This window comes from Mastomys coucha, unplaced genomic scaffold (assembly GCF_008632895.1).
Source record: "Mastomys coucha isolate ucsf_1 unplaced genomic scaffold, UCSF_Mcou_1 pScaffold6, whole genome shotgun sequence".
Lineage (NCBI taxonomy): Eukaryota > Metazoa > Chordata > Mammalia > Rodentia > Muridae > Mastomys > Mastomys coucha.
The window spans coordinates 62,481,454-62,501,293 of record NW_022196912.1 but is presented as its reverse complement, the minus strand read 5'-3'; the positions used below and the strand labels follow the sequence as shown (position 1 = coordinate 62,501,293).

Genomic DNA, 19,840 nt, shown 5'->3' with positions numbered 1-19,840 from the left:
GAAGATAATTAAGCCATAAAATGTCTGTTAGTGTTTGAATGGAAGTGTTGCAAAGGTGGATAAAACAACTTTCAGATGTCATAGGTTGTTAAATGAAAATCCCAATACCAGAGGATGGCTAAGATCTTCTAAGTTGTTGGTCAAAGATGTCCTTAAAGTGACCAAAGTAACACAGGCTACTGATGATGTTGAAGATACTATATACTTCTATTCCAAAACAGAAAAATCTAATGGGAGTTGAGCTTATATTTTCCTATCTCTGATAGAAGTTCTCCTTGTGACAGAGATGCCATGCACACTGCAAGGGAAAAGCCACCAACATTCTTAATCCTCTGTAGAGACAACATCCTACACTAAATTGACCAGGCAAGATACGCTTTCCAGTGCAGTAGTGGAAGTTTTATTATGGATCACTTCTAGATTGGATTCACAAAAGGAAATTCATATCTCATATGGTAAATCTTGTCAAAATCATGTAACTGAAGAGTCATAGGCCATAGTAGGATACCTATAGCTATTGTTTTGTTAAATGAATATGATGCGCCTATTCCATTGCTTTCTATATAACTAGTTATTCCAATAAATTCGTTCTACTAGAAGCTTTCAGATAGTGGTAATTTAAAGTTTATGATGCCCTTTCTCCTGTAAATAACCCCTCAGAAATGATCTTGTTAGAAAGCAATTCTGATGAATCTCACTGAGTCATACACACACACACACACACACACACACACACACACACACACACACACGAGGAAGGGAGCACAAGAGGTACTCCTTGGAAAATGAAGGGAATCAGCTATGTTGAAAGAGCACAAGACAGGGTAATTCAGGATGAATATAGCAGAGTATTTTACACACATGTGTGAAAATATTATGATGAAACCCATTACCATGTGTTCTTAATATATGCTAAGAAAATTAGAGGAATGTACTCAAAACATAAACAAATAATAAAACTCAAATGTCTTCAGAAGGAAATAAGCTTATACAATGCTAAAGTTATACATTGTTTCTGTGCCTGAAATAATCTAAGTCAGATATAGATGGGAAACAAACAAACAAAAAAATGATTCACCCTGAAAGAAAATATTTTCTGGCTTTTATTTGCTGAACAAGGCAAAATGGTGTGTTTTTGAACCTAAGTTCCTGAATATGTATAGGAAATATATTCTCTTCCAACAGAGGGAAACAGGAAGAATAAAGGGACAACTTGTTCCAAAGTGGTTCAAAAAATTGGCAGTGCACAATACAGTAAGTCATCAGGATTACGAATGTCTTCTTTCCTTTAGGGTCCATCCACCCCTCTCATGGATATGGAGTGGGGTACTTCAGCCTCTGTCGGCTGGGTACACCAGGCACTGGTATTCTTATGGACCGGAGTCCCATAGTTACAATGCTCATAACTGGAGCTGTGTTATCACAGCATCACCATTCATGTGGTTCCCATAGCTTCCTCTGGTTATTATCTTATTGGGACTGTGATAACTCTACTCTTGTGGCTCTTTACTTAAGCCACATTGTTTTCTGGATGGTCCTTTGAAATAAAGGTGGAAATGAACACATCCCTGACTCTTTCAATCACTCTCTCTGAGATAATGCCACAGAGAACATAGTGAAGCTGTCAGCAGCAGTATAAGCTGCCCCTGCTGAGCTGGAGTGATTGCTGAAATGTCCAGAAAGGGACTGGATTTCCCACCCAATGCCTTTCCAACATTCACCTGTGATATGATTGGAGACTGGTTTTAAATATTCACATCTTAGGAAGACATTAACCTATGGACTAAAGCAAATATTTGATAACACCTTACTTGGTTTTTTGTTCATTTTTAATTTTATTTTATTCATGTTTGCCCTTCCTTTCATGTTGTCTTCTGTAGTAGTATACATTTTAAATACCAAAGAAATGGAAGGATAATTTTTAACTTATTCAGAACCGTGACTATGGTGACCTCTAGTTGATTCTTTCTTACAATGTTTGATTTTCCTAAAAACTCAGAGAAACTATATTTTATTTTAAATACTGTTCACATTTATATATTTGATAATGTTCAATTTAAAAGGTGTTAATATTCTGATTGATTTAAGTATGCTTGCATTGCATTTGTTATTCCAATCAAAGAAGTTGATGCCTGTTATGCTTGGATACTTTAGAATTATAGTACCCTCTCACAGTTAAATGAAATACATAGCAGAACTAATTTATTTACTTATAGACTTTCATAAAAAAACTTTAGTGCAAAAGGAATTCAAAGGAGAAGCAGAGACTAAGTGTGTGTGTGTGTGTGTGTGTGTGTGTGTGAATATGAATATGTCTGTTGGGGAGATATCTAATTTGAGTAAATCATCAATACTTCTAGGTTTTGTGTGTGTGTAGACAGGCAGGTTTTGGAACACTGATATGTATAAGCTATGAAATAGTTACTTACTGGAGAGTATGTATACGTAAGCATTGTTAGGTACAACTGTGGTTATCTGGGTAGATTCAATTTTATAAAATTAGAATGAAAGTAAAGCCACCCATGAATATGCAGAATAGTGTGTGAGAAAGTACATGCACAGATGATGCGTGAGATAAAACAGAGACTGGAGTGTTTCCAATGCACAAGTTCATGTTTGCTAACATGAAATAAAGGTGATAAATATTTATAGAAGCTGCCTCTTATTTTATAAAATCTCTCCACAGGAGAAGAAAAACATGAATTTAATTATGGAAAACAATCATTGAAAATAGTATGAGAAAATGGCTGCTTTGTCTGGAGGGCTAGGAGAAAGTTATGCTAAACTATTTCCAAGCTGAAGTAAAATGAATGCAGAATTCTCTTTCTTGGGAACTCAGATATCCAATGGGAAATTACCAAAGGGAAGCTTTTCATTTCTGTCCCTTGATCCAAATAAGTAAGAGCAGGAAGCCTAGTCAGAACCCTACATAACTACATTTCAGCCATGAATTAAACATGAAAAGCATACAAAATAAAGATATTATTGCACATACATGAATGCTGTATTTTTAAAAGACAAACTTGAATTTTTTTTTTAATGATGGTAGAAACATGGGTTTAAAACCATACATACATTTCAATCTTCCAATTTCTTTTAGTCAAAAAAGTGCATCAAAGGGGGCTAAGTTATACAGTATTAGAAGTTCTTTTCCATAAAGACATGAATACACACGGATACCAGTAGTTCTGTTTTATTCATCCACACCTTGAAGGTACAACTGAGAACTACACCCTAGTAAAGTTACTTCTTTTCAGGGCTGATGTTATGGGTTTTCTTTAGGAAAACAACACACACAGAAAGTATTATATTGTCCTTGGTTAAGTAATAAGAATCATTATGTTATGTTCAAAATGTTACAGTAGAATCAATACAGTGTGAGCACCATGAGTCTTTCAGGAAGTGTGTTAAAAATAGCTTTCTAGAATGATAGGGATGGAAGTAGGTTGGACAATTAGAGGAGGAGGTATAAGTGTGTGTGTATGTATGTGCGTTATGTGTTGTTTGTATGTGTTGTGTACCTTCTAAGTGCATGTGATATTTGAGTAAAAAGTATACAAATTAAGTATATGTGTGTTTTGTATGATGAGTGTATGGTAAATTTGAGAGTAAAATGTATGTGTGCTCTGTTTGTGTATATGTGTGTTAGGGTGTATGTGTGTCTCTGCACTGGATTGCATATCAGCTCATGTGTGACTCTGAGGTAAGTGGATGACAATAGCACTAAGTTCACTTGTGTATCTTGTGTGACTCTTAGAAATCAAGAGCGGGCCTCATCAATGTTTTCAGCGTACAGTCACAAAGCTGGAACGAATGACAATAAAACATCAAACTTCTTGGCAGTGGACAGGTCCATGCAGTGAGATCATGAAACAGGGTGTTCATACCTCTGTTGATCAGCAAACAGAATTTAGGCTGTAATTATGCTATGTGATCACTCCTCAGACCTGTTCCTGTAGCCTCACGGCTGCCATGTAGTGCCCATATACAAAACGTTCCACAATCTCCAATAGCAGCATCACCAACAGGGATAAGCTACTCAAGCACACAAGCCTTTGAGGGAACACTTCACACTTGTAGCGTAACAGACACTTTGTTTTGCTTCTGTTAATAGCAATTGTTAAGTGATACAATAAGCATGTCTAATGGATAACTCCTGTACAAACTAGGGTAGTTGTTTGTTTTTATAATATTTTTTTTAATTTCTGGTTTTAAATGATTTGCAGTACTGGGAACCAGGCTTCTGGATGCCAGAAAAGTGTACCACTCATTGCTAAAATGAGGGAAATCCATAGGATGGTTAAGCCAAAACAGAGTAATACAGCCAAACAAAATATAAAATGTATTTTATATTTTGTAATATAATCAGCCTTGTTTAAATTAGATAACTTCATTATTTAATTGTATTTGGTTTTGTGTGTCGATGTTTTCTTTAAATATTTTACCCTGACATTTACGTTTTCTTATTTTAATTAATAATTTATAATTTGTTTTGATCTTGGTTGCCATTCTCGTATTTCTTCCCAGATCCTCCTCCCACCTCCCTACATACCCAACTCCAAGCTTTCTTTCTCTGTATATTAGAAAACAAATAGGCAAATTTTAAAAATCAAACAACCAGAATAAAAAAAAATTAAAAAACAGTAACAAAGTGCAAGAAATTCTCCCTCTCTCTCTCTCTTTCTCTCTCTCTCTCTCTCTCTCTCTCTCTCTCTCTCTCTCTCTCTCTCTCTCTCTCTCTCTCTCTCTCTCTCTCTCTCTCTCTTTCTCTCTCCCACAAATACACACACACACACACACCCCAAAACCCATAATAGACAAGCACAAAACCAATGACTTAGAAAATATCCATTAAAAAAGTCATATGAGACTCGAAGCTTACAAAAAAAAAAAAAAAAAAACATTGGTTTTTCTTTTTTGTTTGTTTGTTTTGGCCATCTACTGCTGGACATGGCACCTACCCTTAAGTGTGCTTAGGTATGGTTCAGATACATTGTGATATTCTATTGGAGAGAACTAAATTTCTTTTGGAAGGAGATGTCAACTGGAGAGAGCTACCTTGTGAGGGATGGGGTCTTATGTCCACCTCCACCTCTCCTGGCTCAGCCCCAGTTTGGCTCAAACCTGTGGTGACCCTGAGTGCTGTGAGGAAAGGATGTTTTCCTTCCTGGTCTGGGCTGGAGGGTAAAGGTAGTAATAATTCTTACCAACCAAGTGATAGAAGACTCGAAGATGTTGCTAGAAACGTTTCTTTAAAATCATCAGTTCTTTTAACATGTTGGGAAGCAGAATCCTGTCTGTATCATCAAATACAATTAATCTTGCTAACACAGGGTACATACTAACAAGTTCAGTTTGGTGTATTAGAACACATGTATTTAATGTTAAGTGAACAGGCAACAACCCAGACTCCAGGTACTTTAGGAAAGGACCCTGTTGCATTGTGAGAAAAGGGTAACATAGTCACTAGTTTGTGCTTTTGTTATTTGTTTAATGTTATGCTTTAAATATGAACTGTACACTCCCACTCTCCCAACCTCCAAAACTATGTAAGAGGATAGGCTGATATGGGAAGCTATAGCTAGACCTCATGTTGAATCAAAAATGTGATGGAGTATCCAACACATTTTCCCAAAAGTCCAGCCCGTAAAAGTGGTGATAAGGAAGCAGCGTGTGTCCGAGTGCCTATTTATGTAAAGATGAATTTGGAGGACATGAGTCCTTTCTTTTTGAGCATTTTTAAAACGCAGACTAAATGACACCAAGAGGATCTGGCTGGAACATAAACACCAATCGGACATATGAATTGAGCATTCAAACATCTTTCCAAACCGCATATCCTGCTGTCACACATGCTTGAATGTTTAAGTAAAAAATAGTTTGTTTCAAGAAGGAGAGAGATAAGGAATGTGTATTTTCCCTACTCTTCAGTTTCAAGTAAATGGACAATCCATCAAGAAAGCAAAATTATATTTGAACCGACAAGCGTCATCCAGTGTATACCTCAGGCAGTGCTCTCAAGTCACAGAGAAACAAAATGGCCCATCCTGAAGAGACCCTTGTAATCCTGATGCCTAGAAGCCTAAAGCCTCACTACTACGGAGGAATTGCAGCCAAAGGAAGATTGTCACTGGCCATTAGCTGACCACAAAGGGAATAACTGAAAGGACAAAAAAAAAGTACAGTATTCCTTTGCTGAGATGGACCAGGCATCCACAGTGGAGCTCCTAACTCGGGGTAAAGCTAAGTTACCATCATTAGCAGTAGTCTACTCCTGGCTGGGGCTGGAAAGCAGTCTGAACCACTGAAGCAGTCAAACTGAGCACCTTTGCACAAAGGGATTCTGGCTAAAGGAATAGCATCAGCCGTCGCACTCTGGGTCCCTCCCCCGCCTCCACCAGCATATGTGGTCTCTGAGTGTAGCCAGCCAACCTGGGCTTCCCTCCAGTCAGGGGCATATGGTAAGGTCACAATGGCCAAAGGGGTTTAAACAGAAGACTTGATTCAGAGTCAGAAAGAATAAACATATCAAATGTAAGGTGCACAGAAGGGAGAGTATCAGAGAGGCTCTGCAATTCTTGTTAGGGTTTCCGGGTTTTCTCATTCTTTTGCTCAGTGACTTGTCAGCGTACCTAGGTGAAATTTGGGATGCAATAGGAGACAAGTGAAAAATAAAACTGAAATATTTTCAGATAGCACTGTGAATCTTGCAGAGTGCAGAAACTGTTTTACACGGCGCAGGAGTTTATGATTGCTGAAGCACCAAGGACTAGCGCTGCCAAGAGTTTGCAAAAGCAGCGGCTTCTCTGACAGGAACTGCGGAGCAATGTTCTTCCAACAGCCTGACGTCATCTGTGTTCATTTGGGTGGGACTGGATTGAATGAGGATGAAGCTGACAAGAAAGGGATTGTGTGGGTTCGTGTGAGGAGGAATACATAATTTAAAGACAATTCCCCACAGAAGCAGATGAAAGTAACAGCATTCTTGTGGCCCAGAATTCAGTATACAAAACACATTTTTCTGCCAGGATCTAATATGTTGCAACTCTGACCCAGTTCGCCACCCACCAAACTCCGTTAGGAAATAAATGAAATAGGCTAAATAAAGAGAGGCATTTAATTGAGGCTACGGTGGTTTCCAAAACGGAAAGAGTCTAGGCTCTAATTATCTTCCTATCCCTACTCAAAGAGGTAAGGGGCTAGAACTGAGGGGACCTGAGGTCCTGTTTTGCACGACAATGGCACCGTCAGAGGAGCACAGCATCTGCCCAAATGACCAAACACATGCGCAGCTCTTTGTAAAGGAGCTAAACAAACACGTTTAATTTAGAGATTTGCAAGTATAAGAGAGACACAGAAAAATAGGGACAGGGGCAAGCTGCTCCAGGGGCTGCTAGACCCATCCTTAAAGCAAAGACAAGAAACACAATTGTCCATACCTATCTCTGAACACATTTAATATGAGTAAAAGGATCCTAAAATATGCACAAAGAAACTTAACTATACCACTATTCTCTACGATCTCGTGTCAGAAAACAATACTTGGCTGAATTTTTAGTTTACCTCCCAACCCAGTGTGTTTTTAAAAAACCCTAACAGAGCCTACCTTTTTCTTCTGTTTCAGTAGTTAACTAGCTATTTAGCTATTTTGATTTTCAGATCTATTAAATTAAAAGTGAGAGTACAATGCAAAAGCCAAAACAATACTGCTAATGAAAACCCACCAGTGTTTTAAGTCATTAGATGCACAGAAGACTTCTGACTTATTAAAAACCTGTCATCTGCAAGAAGCTGACATTTGGACCAAGCCTTATGACACTCTCTTGACCAAACTATGGCAGAGCCCAGAAACTGTTTAAGCAAAAACAAGGACAATAAAAACAAAGGTTTTCTAAATTACTGTTGCCTGTGTCATTAAATTTCATATTGTGCATGGAATATAAATACATCACTTTGTTCTGCATGACAAGCAGAAGTGAGCATTCACACATTACTCAGCCACTTAATTAAGTGCCTGGGATATTTGCAGTTAGCAGAAACTAATAAGGGAATCACATTTAAATTCAAATCACTCCTCAGGGTAGCTGTCTGCAACATAAGCAAAGCTTACTGGGTAGATGTTCCACTAAATGCTCAGCTAAAGGCTCAGATTCACTATTTGTGAATAAAGAATAATTCTACTTGTGATTAAAGGTGAAAGTAAAACAAGCAATTCTGCTGGGGATTTTTGAGTGACAATCTATTTTGCTCGTTTTAAATGCACAGTCAGTCTGTCTATTACGATGCCTGCTAGAACAAGCATATGATTTAGAGCTTTGCTGGTGTAAAGAGCTGGTTCCATAAAATAAACAAATGGGGAGACTGACCCTTTTGGTGGCAGTCCTGCAACAGAGCTCACAGTAAGTCCCTGCACTGAAGACAGTAAACAGTAACATTGGGAAAGAAGTCTCCATTCAAAAAAAAAAAAAAAGCAAGAAGACACTAAAGCTGGGTGGAGGGTCACAGGGAGTGAAGTCGGGGGTTGAGAGAGAGGGAATTCACATAATTATAACAAGAAGCCAAAAACTCAGCATTTCAAATGCTGAGAAATAACCTCTGCCCAAGTGTGAGTTTATTTTAGCCATTTGTCTTTATACAATTTAACTGTTCTGGACTAAAACAGTCCCATATGGTTTCAAATCTGCCCTTGATTCCAAACAGCCCCCACTCTGAGCTGTTTCAAAAATTTAAAGCCATCTGGTCACTAGGGATACAAGAGACCTTACAGTGCCACTTCTCATACACTGTGTGGTTTTGTCAGCCCTAGGAAACCAGACACTCAGGCCCCTATAAGTAAAAGGTAAAATTTCATGAAAAATTTCAGCTCTTGAAGACAAAAATGGTCTAACCCAAGGTACTTATAGGCAAGTAAATGAGAAGAGTTATATTCAGAATAAATACACATGCCCTTCCACTTATGAAAATTATATAACCTCACCTGCTACCATACATGATTTTGCTACAGAAAATATAAATCTCCAAATTCCAGATTGCATTCCAAAATAGAAATAAATCAAAGTGAGGTTGAATATTTTAATGTTGTTTATAGTTTATAGTGAGAATAATGATTTTTGTTAGAAATTTGGCATTTTCTGTGAGTCATAAAACCTATGAAGCATAAATTCTGATCATCACAATGGGGTCTGTCACATAGCATCACCTCAGACATTGTCAAGGCACCATCTGGCATTCGTTATACAGCAATAGATGGAAGAGGTGTAGACCTAGGACCTAATTCTTTAAACTCCAGAAATCAGTATTCACCCCTGCCTCAGAATTATAACACACAGTTCCTATGTAAGGCTATATCTGAAGAAAATTACTTGAAATTTATGAAGAAAGCCACTTGCTGGTTATATTTGGTAGAAGGATAAGAATGTTTGGATTTTAGATCTATATCCTTTTATATAATTGCAAATTTTCTTGTATTATGTCTTATTTTATCATAAAAATTAGTAACTACACTAAAAGTAAACTTTGCATATAGTTTCCCAAATTTTCTCCACCCGTTTCTCATCAATATATTAATGTGACTGTACCTTCAAATATTCATGGGCATCTCCTAATATCTATCATCCCATTATGTGAGTAACACATTTTCTAGGTCTAGAGACACACTTACCTTTCCTTCCTCATTGGATTGTTAAAGATAGCCTTTTCTATAGGAAACTTTTTTGAGACTTGAATAAAATTATTTTAGAAACGTGAATATTTATACTAAAGATTTAGAAGCAGAGTCATTATTAATGAGCAAATTACAATGAAATACAATTAACGGCATGAAAGCTTGTCTTCTTGTAGTCCAGACTGGCACTGAATGAACTATCTACCTGAGCTAGCCCAGCACTCTATATCACTCTTAATCTTCCTGCCTCAGTCTGCTAAATTCTGGATTACAAGTGTTCCACCAGGCCCTCTCAGAGTATTTATTATTAATGTCATAGACCAACAAGAGCTTGTATTTTTTAGAGTCTCCATTGGAAATTAAACTGCAGATCATCCTGACTGCATAGTGCAGCTGCATTACTCTAGCATCAGTATATATCTATGTTCATGAATGGCCTAGGAAACAAGGTGAGCACCAATCAATGGTGGGAGAGGCACTTTGAGCCAAGAACTGGGTATGCGTTAGTTACTGCTCACTTTGTATTCTGGTATCCCGGAAACACATGGGTTCTCCTAACTGTAAGAAAATATGATTTAAGTATTTTCTGAGGGCAAACAGTGAGGGATACTAGACTAGATAGGATAATTTCTCCCATTTCTTCATGTCTGTTATCTCCAGACATCTGTGTTTGGCTTGGCATGATCTCTGAGGATAGTGTGAAATGTATACTCCCTCACCTCTTTGATAACTGTATTGACCATATAACTTGGTTTTGATAGATGGAACATTGACAGAAATCTAAAACAAAAAAATGTAAATATCTTAATGGATTTTGGCTTTCTTGGCATTCTTCCCTTAAGCCTTATGAATGTAACTTATGAGCAAACAAAATATGTGAAGTAGATGAAATTGGAGCCAAATGTTGTCAAATGAACAGCTTGAAACACTCAGTTTAGCACAGCATATAACCACAACACCACAATTATTCCATAAATCTGTTAAATAAAATCTGTTTATAATATATTGAAGGAAGAGAGAAGGACAGTTGTTATACAACATTGTGGTGGGAGCTAACAGAATCTGTTGTCATCTAAAAACAAATATATTTAAAAGAACCCTTCACTTAACACCATTTGAAAAGCAGTATTTTGATTGCATTACAACACTAGACACTGCTGTACTTGAATAAATACCAATAGAGTTGTTAAATTGATTAAAATTTGGTTTAATAAACTAATTCAATACTAAATAATGCCTCGGGTTATGTTTTGGTATTAGGGACTTTTGTTTGTTTATTTTTCAAATGGGGTAAAAGCCAGAGTCATTTGGAAAGAGTGAACCTCAACTGAAAACATCTCTCTGCCAAATTGACCTAGGGTAACTTGACATTTTATTAATGATTGATATGGGAGGCCCTAGTCTGTTTGTGGAAAATCCTATCCTATGCAAGGTGGTCCTGGAAACTATAAAAAGGCAAAATGAGCAACCAGGAGGAATAAGCTAGAATGTAATGCTACTCAATAGTCTCTGTTTCAGTTTCTGTTTCCAGGTTCTAGACTCGAGTTCCTCCCCTGATTCCCTTCAGTGATGGACATTATAGCAATAGTAGCAAACTAACTAAGACAAAGGGTAACCTGGAAAACACAATTTTACTCACCATTATTTTTGCAGACTCCTCTGTATAATTTTTTAATATAAACTATAGAATTTTGCTGTAAAACAAAATGCATTTGTAATTCAATATTAGTCCTATGACAATTCTTTGCAAAAGTGAGGCAGATGCAGTATCTCTGTGTCTCTAGCCACATACATCATCTGAAAGAGATTTACTAGAAAAAAACAAAAAGACAAAAAACAAAACCAAACCAAACCTATCCCTCCCATTCCCACTTTAGAGAGTCAGCTACACGTAATTAGTATATCAAACAAATCATGAGAAGAAGTAGATATTTTTAACTCTGGCATAAATAAGTTAATGTAGGTTATTTAAAAGGTGTACTCATTAATTTTTGAATTCACTTCTGCTCAGTTTTTTTTTTGTTAGTCCTTCATAATGGATTAAATATTGGTCCCTTACATTTTTATTGCATTCTAATGTTCCATTTTTACTCATATATAACAATTGAGGAGTTCTTAACAACGAAGAGGGTCTTTGGAGTCTCAAGTATAACATCCTGCCTCTATAAGGGATGTAAACTCACTGTTTGGCTAAGAAAATTTAGGCTAAATTCATTGCCTAAAATTAGGCTCACTCAGAAACAAGAAAATATTGGTACTCACACAGGTATATGATTTTCTTTTGTTCTTTTAATTTGACAATGAACTCTAATGATTATGTTCAACCAACTGCAATAGCTACTCTCTTACTGAGACAAAGTACTGGCAACAGCAGTTTAGAGAGGGAGGGGTTGATTCTGACTCACTGCAGTAGTAGTGAAAAAAAACCATCACAGCAGGAGGCAGATGACCTGCTATTTCATCTGCAAGTGAGGAAGCTGAGAGCTATGATGGCTAGTGGTCTGCAGACTTTCTCCACTTCCTCTTTTTATTTAGTCTGAAAATCTAAAGGATGAGATGGTGGCACCCACATACAGAGAAAATATTCCTTCTTTAGTTAAACCTCTCTGGAAACATTCTCAGAGACATGTTTAAAGGTGTGCTGCGTAGGTAACAGCAAATTCTAGTCAACTTGATAATGAAGATTATTCCCCATATCCAAAATATTTCACAGATATATATACATCCTAATGGGATAATGAATGCATTCACCTGTAGAATAAGAACCAATGAGTTTCACACCCCAAATTTTCTGTTTTGAAAACAAACAGAAAAACTTCAAGAGAAATCCGCACCAAGATAGCTAAAGCAGTGGTTCTCAATGTTTCTAATGCTGCAAACCTGATATACTGTTCCTCATGATGTGGTGATCTGAACCATAAAACTGTTTTTGTTGCTACTTTATAACTGTAACTTTGCTACTACTGCTGTGAATCATAATTTAAATATTGGTGTTTTCAGTGGTCTTAGATGACCTCCATTTAAGGGTTGTCAGATACCAAAGGAATCACAGCCCAGAGGTTGAGAAACACTGCTCTAAATTAAAACATTACATAGTAAATAACTAATAAATGAATTCACTGTTTGATGCAATACTGAACAAAATAATGCCTGGATTTAAGTGTTGTGAAGTTTCATAGGCAGGAAACATGTTCAGCCGTTATAAAAGAGTATAAATTCTTTGACTGACACAAATTCTCTTAAGAAGTACCATTTATTTTGCACCCTGACTTAGCTTAATAATCACAATAATGCAAAGTAACCTAACTCAAAATGCCTGTCTTTAGGTCATGGACAATGACATTACATTTTGCACAGAATAGCAAGTGTCCCATGGGCTGAAGAGTCAGAGCTAGTGGGTAACAGGCAAGACAAGGAGCTCTCCAACCCATGAGCTCACTGGAACCACAGCACCTGCTCCACCTATTGAGTCAGCCTTGATCTGGGTGGGGACTGCAAAAGAAGTGGGTGACAAATGTATTTTTCATTGACCAAAATAGCTTCTGGCACATTTAGTTCATAAGATTTGTTTTCCTAATTTAATTCTTCTAAGAAGAATTTTGAGATAAAATGTTTATCATACAAAGTTTCTTCTTCACATAAAAATAGTATTTTGGAGGTTCAGACATAATTCTGGCTCATGCTGCAACATAACTTCAAAATAAAAACTTGGTCTGGTTTCTTTTCCATTTTTAATTACAGGCAGTATATTTTGTCAGTTTTCCCTCAATATGTACTTCCACTGTTTAGTGTAAAACAAACCATGAAACGTGGTGACAAGTAAGCTTTAAACAGGTCACAAATCAGCCTAAAAACTGAAGGAAGTCCTTTTCTTGCCACTGGTTATCTTTTTCCTTCTCATGTTGCAGTTCTAAGAGCCGAGTAGATTCTTAACATCTTCTCTTAATACATCATGAATCTAAGTTAACTTTTTTATTAAGTAATAGATTTGTTGATTTTCCAGGTGTTCATTTGTGAGGTCATCACATCTTTAGAGTCAAATTTATAATATCTTTTAATTTAAAATATCATTTATAATATCTTTATAAATACCCAGTTTAGCTATTATATTCACAATTTCAATAATAACTACCCTCAGTGCACATTTTGGGTCTAATTGCCTAACAGTTTTAGGACTAGATCTTGCTTTAGCAATTTTGGGGGATGGAAAGATGTGTCCACACTCAAGAACACTGGCTACTCTTCTAGAGAATCAGGGCTTGATTCCCCACACCTACAAGTTAACACACAACAGTCTATAACTTTCAAGTGTATCCAAGGTCCTCTTCTGGCTTCTACTGCAGGCAAGTTGTGCACTACCTAATACATGCAAAACACTCACACCCATAAAACAATAAAATTTAGCCATTCTGTGCTAAATTCAAAGCTACAAAAATGAAGCAAGGAAAGCAGTATTTCTATAACAAAATAGCAAGTTGTAATTGTGGATCAGTGGTACAGAAAGTGCCTATTATGTGCAAGCCAAGGATTTGACAATATGGGAAAAAGTGTGTATACTTAAGAATTAATCAGGTTTTCTTATGTCTGGAAATGTGACACTGACTATTATACAACCTAAATTTTTCATACACACACACACACACACACACACACACACATATATATATTCATGTAATTTCAAATAAAGGTCTTACAAATTACTTCAAACTCTTTATTGCACAGTTCATTGATAATCATTTTTAAATTTTTCTAAAATGAAAACACAATAAACTGATTTTTCATGAAACATGTAAAAATGAATTTACCTTTCAAAAACTTAAGTGTAAAATACTTTGGAAAAAGCTATATAATTTTCCTCTTGATAACTTTTGTGAAGTTTTCTGTTTGTTTTCTTTTTGCACTAGTACTGATCAATTAAGTCCTCACACATAGGACCAAATATTCAGTATGCACATTCTCACAGAGCCTTTATTTTGCACTATCCTGTTGCCCTTATTTTGGTAATAAGTGCAAGACGTTTGTATTTCAAATTAATTTTCCTGAACAATCTGTTTTTAAGCTTAGGAATTCCTTTGCAAATTGCATTAATAAAATTAAAATCTTCATTTAATTTTCTCAGTGCGCTTAAGTAATACAGCTTATCCCTTCATCAAGGTATGAGCTCTCTGCCTTTATTTGACAAAAGCAAGAGCCATCTGCGCAAACTTCTCTGTTTTTCTCTCACACCTATACATTGCATGAGTCTGTATTAACTATGGAGGTTAGAGTAGTGTATTATCTGCAAGAAATTCGAAATCAGTATGACTATATTTCATCTGTCCTGTGGACATACTTGTATACCCCTATGTATCAATGAGCTTTTGGACTTTGCTTTTAAATGTAGAATAAATATTCAGCCAAATTTGTGTCCTTCTCCAAGCCTTGAACAGGTTAAATAGACCTTAAGTGTTTGCCACAGTTGGTATTCCACTGACCTAGGTGTAGTCTTCCGCCTTGCCACACCTGGTTTTTCCTACAAGAGCAGACGGCCTGCTGACCTTATTTTGCAACATAATCCAGCTGAAATAAAGCAACCTAATTCCTCTGAAACAAAGAATGGGTCTGTGGGCTCTCCCTATATAAATACAGAACTGAATATTAAACTTTAAGCCTTGATCAGAAACCTTTGTCTTGGCTTCATCCTTCTCTAGCCATCGCTCCCCCCTCCAGGCCCCTTCCGGTCATTTCCGGCCTCCCTTTCAAGTACCCAGTTTACCCATGGCTGCTGGACAGCTACACAGATTATAAATATAAGATCCTTATACTACTCTCAGTGCCCATTTTGGGTTTAATTGCCTAACAGTCTTGCTTTAGCAATTTTGGGGAATGGAAAGATGTGTCCACACTCAAGAACGTTTTCATAGGCATTCACTAATTCTCAAGCCAAAGGTCCAAAGTTTTCTATGACTGGATAACAGGTCTGTTGTTTAACTAGCAAACTTTTCTAAATCAGTTCCATTTTCACTAAACAAGCTTCTCTTAGAAATATATTCACAGCAGATCTGGTAACTCTCTTCTGCATCACAGGTTTTCTTTCTTTTTATTTTTTTTTATTTTTCTCGAGACAGGGCCTCTGCCTCGCAAGTGCTGGGATTAAAGGTGTGCACCACCATCGCCTGGCAGCACAAGTTTTCTTTGTACTTGAAGAATCTTATTCTATGTTCTAAATGTCTTCATCAAGAAGACAACTTTTTAGTGTTTTCATGATGGGTACTCTGTGTTTGCTCCTATTTTTAAAATCAATAATGTACAGTATTCCTTTTATTTCTTTGAGAATTTCATAGGATGTACTTTGATCAAAATATTCACCCTTCCCCCAATTCCTCAAAGATCCAGCCCTCCTCTCCTACCTGTGTAACTTTTTTTTTTTTAGCCCATGTAGTTCAATTTGCTCTGCTGTCATACCCTTGGATGGGTGGCCTTCCAGTGATACAAGGTCAACATCTTAACCTTTATTAGGGAAGCTTCTTCTTATAATATATAGAGATTTACCAAGATCCATGAGCGATTGGGGTGCAGAGTAGACAAGATTGGAGAAAACTCAGCTCTAAATGAGACATTTGCATCACAGCCTCCCTTCATTGGCTCAGGGATCCTTGCAGAAGAAGAGATGGAAAGAGTGTAAGATCCAGAGATAGAGAATGACTGCAGAGAAACAATGTTGTTTACATAGTAGGGCGGCTGCACATACCAATTCACAGAGGTTGCGATAGCATGCATAAGACTCGTGCAAGCTTAAACTCAGGACAGTCTCAGCACGGAGAGTGGAGATGGCCCAAAGGCCCAGCCTTGGCTAAGGCACTATTGGCAAGTGTTATGTAGTGTTCTGTCCTATGCTTTAGCTTAACTTTTGACTCTCTAGAAACGCAATCTTCCTGTCAAATTTTCAAGAATGTCCAGTCTGCTTTGTATTCCCTTGTATTTTCCTTTTGATGTGTGAATATTTATTTGTGTGTATTTATGTGTTCAGATGTGTGTGGGTGCACATAAGTGTTTAGGTTTGAGATAGATATCTTATCTGATCATTCTTTATATATGGATACTGAGGGAAAGTCTCTCACTTCTACCCAGAGATATCTGATTCTGTCTAGTACAGCTAGCCACTTGCTTGACAAGAGACCACTACTTCCACTTCTTACATACAAGCATTACAGGCACTCCTAACCCACTTTAATTTTACATGGGCTCTGGGGATTCAAACTTTGGTCCTCAAACTTGCTTAACAAACACTTTATCCACTGAGTCATCTGACCAGACTCCACTCCAATTTATAATAAATTTATTTTCTAGGAATACAGTAGCTGTGACAGATATTTTGGGTGCTCTAGTGTGAAAAGAAATATTCACAGACACTCATATATCAAAGAACTTAAGAGAAAATTAAGGGTAGTTTCAGTTCTGCACAAATGCCTCAGAATGAGCTTTTTCACTCCTTATCTCTCTTTGAGATTAAGTAAACTTTTGTCTCATAGTTATACATGGAGCTTCAAAGTCAGAGAGACAACCTGCCCAACTAGAAATATTAAAAACTATGTTGCTGCTGCTGCTGTTGTTGTTGTTATTGTTGTTGTTGTTGTTGTTGTTGTTGTTCTTCTTCTTCTTCTTCTTCTTCTTTCTTCTTCTTCTTCTTCTTCTTCTTCTCCTCCTCCTCCTCCTCCTCCTCCTCCTTCTTCTTCTTTCTTCTTCTTCTTTCTTCTTCTTCTTCTTCTTCTTCTTCTTCTTCTTCTTCTTCTTCTTCTTCTTCTTCTTCTTCTTCTTCCTTCTTCTTCCTTCTTCTTCTTCTTCCTTCTTCTTCTTCTTCTTCTTCTTCTTCTTCTTCTTCTTCTTCTTCTTCTTCTTCTTCTTCTTCTTCATGATGATATGCACTAGAAATCATGAATTTAATAGTTATCACTGTACATGCTTGTGACACCAGGATTCATCAAGCAAAAGCAAAAAGATTTAAATTTTGTGTCAGCCAGTCTGAGGCTTACATAAAGAGGTCCTTTCATTTGGTTAAGACCTCCAACAGTAAAGGACTGACTGGGCAAAGAATGTCCTCTCCTCTGCCTTGGAGGTGCAGTACTGAGCTGGCCCACATTTAAAAAAAAAAAAAGAGGTCCTTTCACACACACACACACACACACACACACACACACACACACACACACACACGAGAAACAAATCTTAATTTCAGAACACTGCTCTCCAAGCCGCTACCCTACATCTAAAGGTGCTGCTGCTACATGACATTGCTAGTTGCCAGGTAATGGTTATTTTATGCCAAAGACAACCTACATTCTTCCTCTCAAACATTCACAAAAATAAGTCAGTTCACCTGATAGCTATCAAAAAGTCACAATATACTGAGAAGTCATATTCCACATAGACATTTTTCAAATCCATGTAGATGTATAGGCAATAAAAATAATTTAATGTATTTATAGAGTAGAACATACAGTCAGAGCATATTTGTAAAAGATATTATAAAATTATTTTTAAAAATTTCCTAGATCATAAGCTATTTTTATTTAAATTTAACCACAATTAAAAAAAATACAAAAGGAACAGTTGTTGGCAGCACAAACTTTAATAAATATTGCCAAATGGAAGTTTAATTAATTGACAGAAATAATGTCTGAATGAACATTGCCAACATAAATAAATACTAAGAACAAAAGCCTACCCCACCATTTGCATTGCACACCCAGCACACACTTTTATCATTAGTGGTTCTTTACTGAACATCTATTGTGAACAAGGCATTAGCATTATTCTGATTGTAACTATATTTTCTCAGGTGGCTAGGAGAAAAAGCACACCAAGAAGAATTATAAAGAGGACTATAGTCGAAGTCCACATATTCTACTGTCAGCCATTGAAGGTATCAGTATTTCAACTATAATTTTACTTATTTCAAAGTTGTTTATTCTTTAAACTTGGAGAAAGTCAACCTTCCCCCAGAGTTATTAGCTTCTATGCAAGTTCTTATATAGAAAAGGAAATCTCTGTGTCCTGATATGTCCATAATTTTATCATATTACTTCAATAATCTATATATTATTATATTATTTTTACCTAAAGTAATTTAGAAGCAACTCCCAACTCTTTTGTTTTGTTTTGTTTTTTGTTTTTGTTTGTTTGTTTGTTTTTGTTTTGTTTTGTATTTTGGGGTTTTTTTTTTGGTTTTTCAAGACAGGGTTTCTCTGTGTAGCCCTGGCTGTCCTGGAACTCACTCTGTAGACCAGGCTGGCCTCGAACTCAGAAATCCACCTGCTTCTGCCTCCCAAGTGCTGGGATTAAAGGCATGTGCCACCACTGCCTGGCAATTCCCAACCCTTATTGTGTAGTTTATTTTATTAATCTTTGATATTACATGTCTATATTTTTATTTATTTTATCACTTTGTATATAGTACACATGTTAGATAGCATGTGAGGAGGTCAGAAAACAAATCTGTGGATCTATTTTACTCTCTCCACCTTTATAATAGTTCTAGGATTGAAATCAGGTTGTCAGGCTTGCACACGAAGTGCTTTAACTGTCAAACTGTCTTATCAGCCACATACTATATTTCAATTCTATCTCATTATCATTTCCCTTATATTTCATAATAATGGCATTAATTAATCCATGAATTTCTACATCAAATAGTGAAATTTCAAGAGTCACACACCTGCTTCTCAAATGAAGTTACCTCTGAACTCTGATGTTTGTGCCTCCTATGTATTAATTTACATGTCTTACCATAATTTTTCATATTCTAGATTCAGTGTTATATTCTTTAAACTTATCTCATTACTTTATCTTTTGGTAGTAAATAGAACATGGATATGATAGAATAGTTAATAAATATTTTAATTAATCTTTATTTGGATGGTTAGAAGTTTTAAAGAAAAATGGAGAATGGTGCTGTAATTTGTAATCAAACTAGAAAATATCATCTTGAGTGAGGTAACCCAGACTCAAAAGGACATGCATGGTATGTACTCACTTATAAGTGGATAGTAGGCATGAAGATAAGGATAATTGTATTACAATCCACAGACTCAAAGAAACCAAATAACAAGGAGGACCAAAGGAGGATGCTTGAATATTTCTGAGAAGAGGAAATAAAATAGATATCAGAGGTGGATGGAGGGAAGTGACTAAGAGAGC

At 36.5% G+C, this 19,840-nt stretch overlaps 1 non-coding gene across 1 annotated transcript; it reads left to right on the top strand.

Annotated features, from left to right (window-relative positions):
- The first annotated feature begins 17,665 nt into the window (after positions 1–17,665).
- On the top strand, positions 17,666–17,786 carry LOC116081368. The gene has a single exon (XR_004114856.1). It is a non-coding gene; the product is annotated as a small nucleolar RNA SNORA47 (small nucleolar RNA).
- The last annotated feature ends 2,054 nt before the right edge of the window (positions 17,787–19,840 follow it).